An 8,251-nucleotide genomic window follows, 5' to 3' on the forward strand; every position below is an offset into this window, starting at 1 on the left:
CCAAATTGGAAAAGAAGAAGTAAAATTATCACTCTTTGCAGATGACATGATACTATATATAGAAAACCCTAAAGACTCTACCAGAAAACTGCTAGCACTCATTGATGAGTTTAGTAAAGTAGCAGGATACAAAATTAATGCACAGAAATCTCTTGCATTCCTATACACTAACAACGGAAGAGCAGAAAGAGAAATTAAGGAAACTCTCCCATTCACCATTGCAACCAAAAGAATAAAATACCTAGGAATAAACCTGCCTAAGGAGGCAAAAGATCTGTATGCAGAAAACTTTAAGACATTGATGAAAGAAATCAAAGATGACATAAACAGATGGAGGGATATACCATGTTCCTGGATTGGAAGAATCAACATCGTGAAAATGACTGTACTACCCAAAGCAATTTACAGATTTAATGCAATCCCGATCAGATTACCAATGGCATTTTTCACAGAACTAGAGCAAGAAATCTTACGATTTGTATGGAAACGCAAAAGACCCCGAATAGCCAAAGCAATCTTGAGAAGGAAAAATGGAGTTGGTGGAATCAGGCTTCCTGACTTCAAACTATACTACAAGGCCATAGTGATCAAGACAGTATGGTACTGGCACAAAAATAGAAAGGAAGATCAATGGAACAGAATAGAGAACTCAGAAGTAAGCCCAAACACATATGGGCACCTTATCTTTGACAAAGGAGGCACGAGTATACAATGGAAAAAAGACAGCCTCTGCAATAAGTGGTGCTGGGAAAATTGGACAGCAACATGCAAAAGAATGAAATTAGAACACTTCCTAACACCATACACAAAAATAAACTCCAAATGGATTAAAGACCTACATGTAAGGCCAGACACTATCAAACTCCTAGAGGAAAACATAGGCAGAACACTCTTTGACATACATCAAAGCAACATCCTTTTTGACCCACCTCCTAGAATCATGGAAATAAAATCAAGAATAAACGAATGGGACCTCATGAAACTTAAAAGCTTTTGCACAGCAAAAGAAACCATAAACAAGACTAAAAGGCAACCCTCAGAATGGGAAAAAATAATTGCCTATGAAACAACGGACAAAGGGTTAACCTCCAAAATATACAAGCAGCTCATGCAGCTTCATACCAAAAAAGCAAATAACCCAATCCACAAATGGGCAGAAGACCTAAATAGACATTTCTCCAAAGAAGACATACAGATGGCCAACAAACACATGAAAAGATGCTCAACATCACTCATCATCAGAGAAATGCAAGTCAAAGCCACAATGAGGTATCACCTCACACCAATCAGAATGGCCATCATCACAAAGTCTGGAAACAACAAATGTTGGAGAGGGTGTGGAGAAAAGGGAACTCTCCTGCACTGTTGGTGGGACTGTAAATTGGTACAGCCACTATGGAAAACAATTTGGAGGTTCCTTAAAAAACTACAAATAGAACTACCATATGATCCAGTCATCCCACTCCTGGGCATATACCCAAAGAAAACCATAATCCCAAAAGAAACTTGTACCATAATGTTTATTGCAGCACTCTTTACAATAGCCAGGACATGGAAGCAACCTAAATGCCCATCAACAAATGAATGGATACAGAAGATGTGGCATATATATACAATGGAATATTACTCAGCTATAAAAAGGGATGAGATGGAGCTATATGTAATGAGGTGGATAGAACTACAATCTGTCATACAGAGTGAAGTAAGTCAGAAAGAGAAAGACAAATATTGTATGCTAACTCACATATACGGAATCTAAAAATGGTACTGATGAACTCAGTGACAGGAACAGGGAAGCAGATACAGGGAATGGACTGGAGAACTCGAAGTATGGGAGGGGGCGGGGGGTGAAGGGGAAACTGAGAAGAAGCGGGAGAGTAGTACAGACATATGTATACTACCAACTGTATAATAGTCAGTGGGAAGTTGTTGTATAACAAAGGGAGTCCAACTCGAGGATGGAGGATGCCTTGGAGGACTGGGGCAGGGAGGGTGGGGGGGAATCGGGGGGGGCGTCGAGGAAGGGAGGGAGTATGGGGATGTGTGTATAAAAACAGTTGATTGAACCTGGTGTACCCCCCAAAAAAATAAAATAAAATAATAATAAAAAAAAAAAATCATACACCATGATCAAGTGGGGTTTATCCCTGGGATGCAAGGATTCTTCAATATACGCAAATCAATCAATGTGATACATCATATCAACAAATTGAAGGATAAAAACCATATGATCATTTCAATAGATGCAGAAAAAGCTTTTGACAAAGTTCAACATCCATTTATGATAAAAGCTCTCCAGAAAATGGGCATAGAAGGAAATTACCTCAACATCATAAAAGCCATATATGAAAAACCAAAAGCCAACATTGTTCTCAATGGAGAAAAACTGGAAGAATTCCCTCTAAGAACAGGAACAAGACAAGGGTGTCCACTCTCACCACTATTATTCAACATAGTTTTGGAAGTGTTAGCCACAGCAATCAGAGAAGAAAAAGAAATAAAAGGAATCCAAATTGGAAAAGAAGAAGTAAAATTGTCACTCTTTGCAGATGATATGATATTATATATAGAAAACCCTAAAGACTCTACCAGAAAACTGCTAGCACTCATTGATGAGTTTAGTAAAGTAGCAGGATACAAAATTAATGCACAGAAATCTCTTGCATTCCTATACACTAACAACGGAAGAGCAGAAAGAGAAATTAAGGAAACTCTCCCATTCACCATTGCAACCAAAAGAATAAAATACCTAGGAATAAACCTGCCTAAGGAGGCAAAAGATCTGTATGCAGAAAACTTTAAGACATTGATGAAAGAAATCAAAGACGACACAAACAGATGGAGGGACATACCATGTTCCTGGATTGGAAGAATCAACATCGTGAAAATGACTGTACTACCCAAAGCAATTTACAGATTCAATGCAATCCCGATCAAATTACCAATGGCATTTTTCACAGAACTAGAGCAAGAAATCTTACGATTTGTATGGAAACGCAAAAGACCCCGAATAGCCAAAGCAATCTTGAGAAGGAAAAATGGAGTTGGTGGAATCAGGCTTCCTGACTTCAAACTATACTACAAGGCCATAATGATCAAGACAGTATGGTACTGGCACAAAAATAGAAAGGAAGATCAATGGAATAGAATAGAGAACTCAGAAGTAAGCCCAAACACATATGGGCACCTTATCTTTGACAAAGGAGGCAAGAATATACAATGGAAAAAAGACAGCCTCTTCCATAAGTGGTGCTGGGAGAACTGGGCAGCAACATGCAAAAGAATGAAATTAGAACACTTCCTAACACCATACACAAAAATAAACTCCAAATGGATTAAAGACCTACATGTAAGGCCAGACACTATCAAACTCCTAGAGGAAAACATAGGCAGAACACTATATGACATCCATCAAAGCGCCATCCTTTTTGACCCACCTCCTAGAATCATGGAAATAAAATCAAGAATAAATGAATGGGACCTCATGAAACTTAAAAGCTTTTGCACAGCAAAAGAAACCATAAACAAGACTAAAAGGCAACCCTCAGAATGGGAAAAAATAATTGCCTATGAAACAACAGACAAAGGATTAACCTCCAAAATATACAAGCAGCTCATGAAGCTTAATACCAAAAAAGCAAATAACCCAATCCACAAATGGGCAGAAGACCTAAATAGACATTTCTCCAAAGAAGACATACAGATGGCCAACAAACACATGAAAAGATGCTCAACATCACTAATCATCAGAGAAATGCAAGTCAAAGCCACAATGAGGTATCACCTCACACCAGTCAGAATGGCCATCATCACAAAGTCTGGAAACAACAAATGTTGGAGAGGGTGTGGAGAAAAGGGAACTCTCCTGCACTGTTGGTGGGACTGTAAATTGGTACAGCCACTATGGAAAACAATTTGGAGGTTCCTTAAAAAACTACAAATAGAACTACCATATGATCCAGTCATCCCACTCCTGGGCATATACCCAAAGAAAACCATAATCCCAAAAGTAACATGTACCATAATGTTTATTGCAGCACTATTTACAATAGCCAGGACATGGAAGCAACCTAAATGCCCATCAACAAATGAATGGATACAGAAGATGTGGCATATATATACAATGGAATATTACTCAGCTATAAAAAGGGATGAGATGGAGCTATATGTAATGAGGTGGATAGAACTACAGTCTGTCATACAGAGTGAAGTAAGTCAGAAAGAGAAGGACAAATATTGTATGCTAACTCACATATACGGAATCTAAAAATGGTACTGTTGGACTCAGTGACCAGAACAAGGATGCAGATACAGAGAATGGACTGGAGAACTCGAGGTATGGGAGGGCGCGGGGGGTGAAGGGGAAACTGAGACGAAGCGAGAGAGTAACACAGACATATATATACTACCAACTGTAAAATAGTCAGTGGGAAGTTGTTGTATAACAAAGGGAGTCCAACTCGAGGACTCGAGGATGGAAGATGCCTTTGAGGACTGGGGCGGGGAGGGTGGGGGGGGCTTGGGGGGGGCGTCAAGGAAGGGAGGGAAGATGGGGATATGTGTATAAAAACGGATGATTGAACCTGGTGTACCCCCCCAAAAATAAATAAATAAATAAAAATAAAATAAAAAAAAAAAAAAGAAAAAAGAAAATCAGGATCCACTCAAGGTTAACATTTGCCCTCTGGGTGACTTTGGCGAGTTTCCTGACCTGGCTCCTGTGCCTCAGTACCCACCTCTGTCAGATATGCATTCAGTGGTGAGAGCCTTGTCCACCCACAGAGTTGTGAGTATCACATTCATTCATCTCAACTGATACTTATTGGATACCTACTGTGTGCTGGACAGTAGTGCTCTCACAGAGCTTACACTCTAGACAGATAATAGAAAGAACAGGGTTGAAAGTTAACAGTGCTCTGTAAATATACAGAATTATCCTGTTAAAGACTGCTGCAAATCTTGAAAAAAGAAATCTCCTTTATACAAAGTAAAATGGATTTGGATTAAAATTAAATTATTCACGTTCTGTATAGGTGATTGGCAAGCTCAGTGAAGAGATTAGTAGTACTGAGCAGAATGACAGCTTTGGAGTTTAGAGTGTAAAGAGATTCTTCTGCTTCTAGTTAAATACAGTTATGTATATGCATTTCATCCCATAATATTTGCTAATTTTGACTGTTATTATTTTTCTAAATACTTGATAAGCAAAATTAAAAAAAAACAAAACTCATGTTAGAACACAGAGATGGTGAAACTCACAGAGGTCAGAGCTGGAAGGGGCTTTAGGGATCATCTAACCCAGATTCCACATTTACAGATGATCTCATCAGTGATCATTGTAGAGGAATTTGCATGAATTTTAAGGCTCTAGACACACATAGTTTCCATTGTAGAAGCCCAGTTTCAAAATCCTGCACATTAGATAAGACACTCAGAATCTTGTATTATCCTAATCTTTGTTCCTCCTCTTGCAGTTACCCGGATTTTCTTGTCAGTCCTGTGAGAGCTGAAGTAGTCATGGTGTGACAGTGCAGAGGTTCTTGCCAGTCTGGAGATCTATCTTATGCTGCTAGAAGGGTGATGGATTTTCTCCAGCAATATGGGCTGAACTTAAGCAAAGCTGAAAGAGATCATTTTGGAGCCTTTCCCTGAAACAGCTGACAAGCATTGCCTGTTCCTGTCCTTGGCTCTAAGCTGCTGGGCAGTGTTGTTGGAGACTGGATGCCAGTACTTGGGGATTTTATTCTCCTGGTTTAACAGTTCTTAGTGCTGTTGGCTCTCAGGGAAATTCAGGACAAGCTCCTTTTGTTACTTTCGTGTTCGCTTGATTGGTGAGGGAGTCTGGCCAGCTGAGGACAGATTGAAGTCATTTGTTCATTCATGTGCCAGTGCTCCTGTATTCAGGAACAGTTGTTCTATGGATGGTAAAAATGGAAGACTTTGGGATTTATGATAAAACCGAATGGCCATCCTCTTGGGACTCCTTAGGGACTTAGCAGTATCCCATGTGTTACACTTACCCTGAGTTTTAGGTTTCTTTCTTTTTATTACTGAGGATATTCCATAGGTTTTCTTACAATTAATAATCAGCATCTAGATCCAAATTTACAATTTTTGATGACCTTCCAGAACTTAATGAATAAAACAATAGCTTGCAATGCCCCATTAACCCATTTATGTATACTGGAGTTTGCCAACATCCCCTTATGCCTCTCTCCAAAGGAGGCCTGAGGTTTGAGCATATGATAAGGAAATATATAGTACAGTAATGCAAACCCAGTATTTAACCAAGATTCCAGCAATGTGATAAAAGCTGGCTACAGGGAACCCTTGGAGAATGGTGGTGGGAACGTCCCTGTTCAAAAGTATGGCTCAGATGTGGTCAAATCCTTTTACCAGGTCTTCTTCATCATGGCCTGAGAAAGGCAATAATTTCCAGAAAGAAGTTGCTGAATACTATGGGGGCTGGGTGGGGAGGTGAATTACACATAGAATATAAAAGAAACATAACATCACTTACTCTATCATTCATTTAACAAATATTCATCAAGTATCTAGCATATGCTGGAGACAAGCAGTGAACAAAACTTTAGAGAAAGCTTGTAGTTTTTAATAATACACCTTGTCTGATCAAAAAGGCAAAAATGACTTGTAAAATACAGGGGACATGAAAGAAAATTTGAAAAACATCACCTGTGGTCCTTGTTCTCATGGAGCTTCCATTCTAGTGCTGAAGGTAACACTTAGGAAGCTAGACAGTAAACAAATAAAGATGAAATATGTTAGCCGGTGCTATGAAGAAAGGCAGGATAAGAGGATAAAGAGTGAGGGAGGAAAAGGTGACTTTAGGTGGAGTGGTCCAGGAAAGCTCCTCTGATGTGGCCAATGGACCTCACTCTGTCCCCTTCTAGTACCAAAGAGTTGATCCAACTTTGCAAGCACCAGGTTTATCAGGCCCCAAAGTCCCCACATGGAGGATCCTCCACATAGAAACTAGTTTTGTAGACAACTTGGGTCCTTGTAGCCAAGGAGCAGTGCTTCTCTGTGGTTGACTGAGACTTGCCTCTTAGTGCCAGCTTCTGGTCGAGGAGCCTATATTCATTTCCTAGGGCTACTATAACAAACTACCACAAACTAGGTAGTCATCACAGTTCTGGAGGATAGGAGTTTCAAATCAAGGTGTCAGCAGGCCCTGCTTCTTCCAAAGCCTCTAGTGGAAGATCCCTCCTTGTCTTTTCCAGCTTCTGGTAGCCTCAGGTGTTCCTTGGCTCATGGCAGCATCACTCCATTCTCTATCTCCATCTTCACATGGGCATCTTGTCTCTGTGTTTCTTCTCTTCTTATATAGACACCAGTCATACTGGATTAAGGACCCACCCTACTCCAGGATAACATAATTATATCTGTAATGACCCTATTTCCAAATAAGGTCATATTCTGAGATACAGGGGTTAGGACTTCAGCATATCTTTTAGGGAGGACACAGTTCAATAAATAACAAAGACCAAGAGTCCATCCAATTTGGGAATTCCCTGGTGGTCCAGTGGTTAGGACTCCATACTCTCACTGCCAAGGGCCTGGGTTCGATCGCTGGTTGGGGAACTAAGATCCCATGTGTCGTGAGAAGCAGCCAAAAAAAAAAAAAAAAAAAAAAGAGTCCAGACAATTGTTCCCAAAACAAATGATTGGGCCAGGGGTGACTGATATGAAGACTGAATGGGCACAAATGTTGAGGATGTCTTCGTACCTCTATATGAGGACAACTGTATGACAATACTTTGTGTACAATACAAATTGCACGCATTTTGTAACAGGAGGATGATTAGATCAAATTCTTGGTTTTTTACTAACTAAATGTTGATTGGTAGTAAACCAGGGGAATGTGAATTTGAAGAAACTAGGAGTATCTGTTTAATCTTCTTAAATTTACAGCAGTCATAAGAATGACTAATACTTCTTGAGGATTACTATTTGCTAGGTGCCAAGTGCTGTCCTAAAGTGTTGTATACATGTTAAATCATTTACTTTTCGCAATAACCATAGAGGTTAAAACTATTGTCTTTTTGCATTTTGCAAGTGAGGAAACTAAGGCATGACATGGTTAAGCAACTTGCCCAAAGCTACTCAACTGGAAAGTGACAGAGCCATAGGAGCAATGAAATGTTGATAACCTTTGCAAATCCCTGTAACTTGGATCTGTTTCTGGATTGGAAGCATTATTTTAAAAGGACTGCGTATAATTACAAAGGGT

Source organism: Hippopotamus amphibius, chromosome 3 (assembly GCF_030028045.1).
Source record: "Hippopotamus amphibius kiboko isolate mHipAmp2 chromosome 3, mHipAmp2.hap2, whole genome shotgun sequence".
NCBI classification, from domain to species: domain Eukaryota; kingdom Metazoa; phylum Chordata; class Mammalia; order Artiodactyla; family Hippopotamidae; genus Hippopotamus; species Hippopotamus amphibius.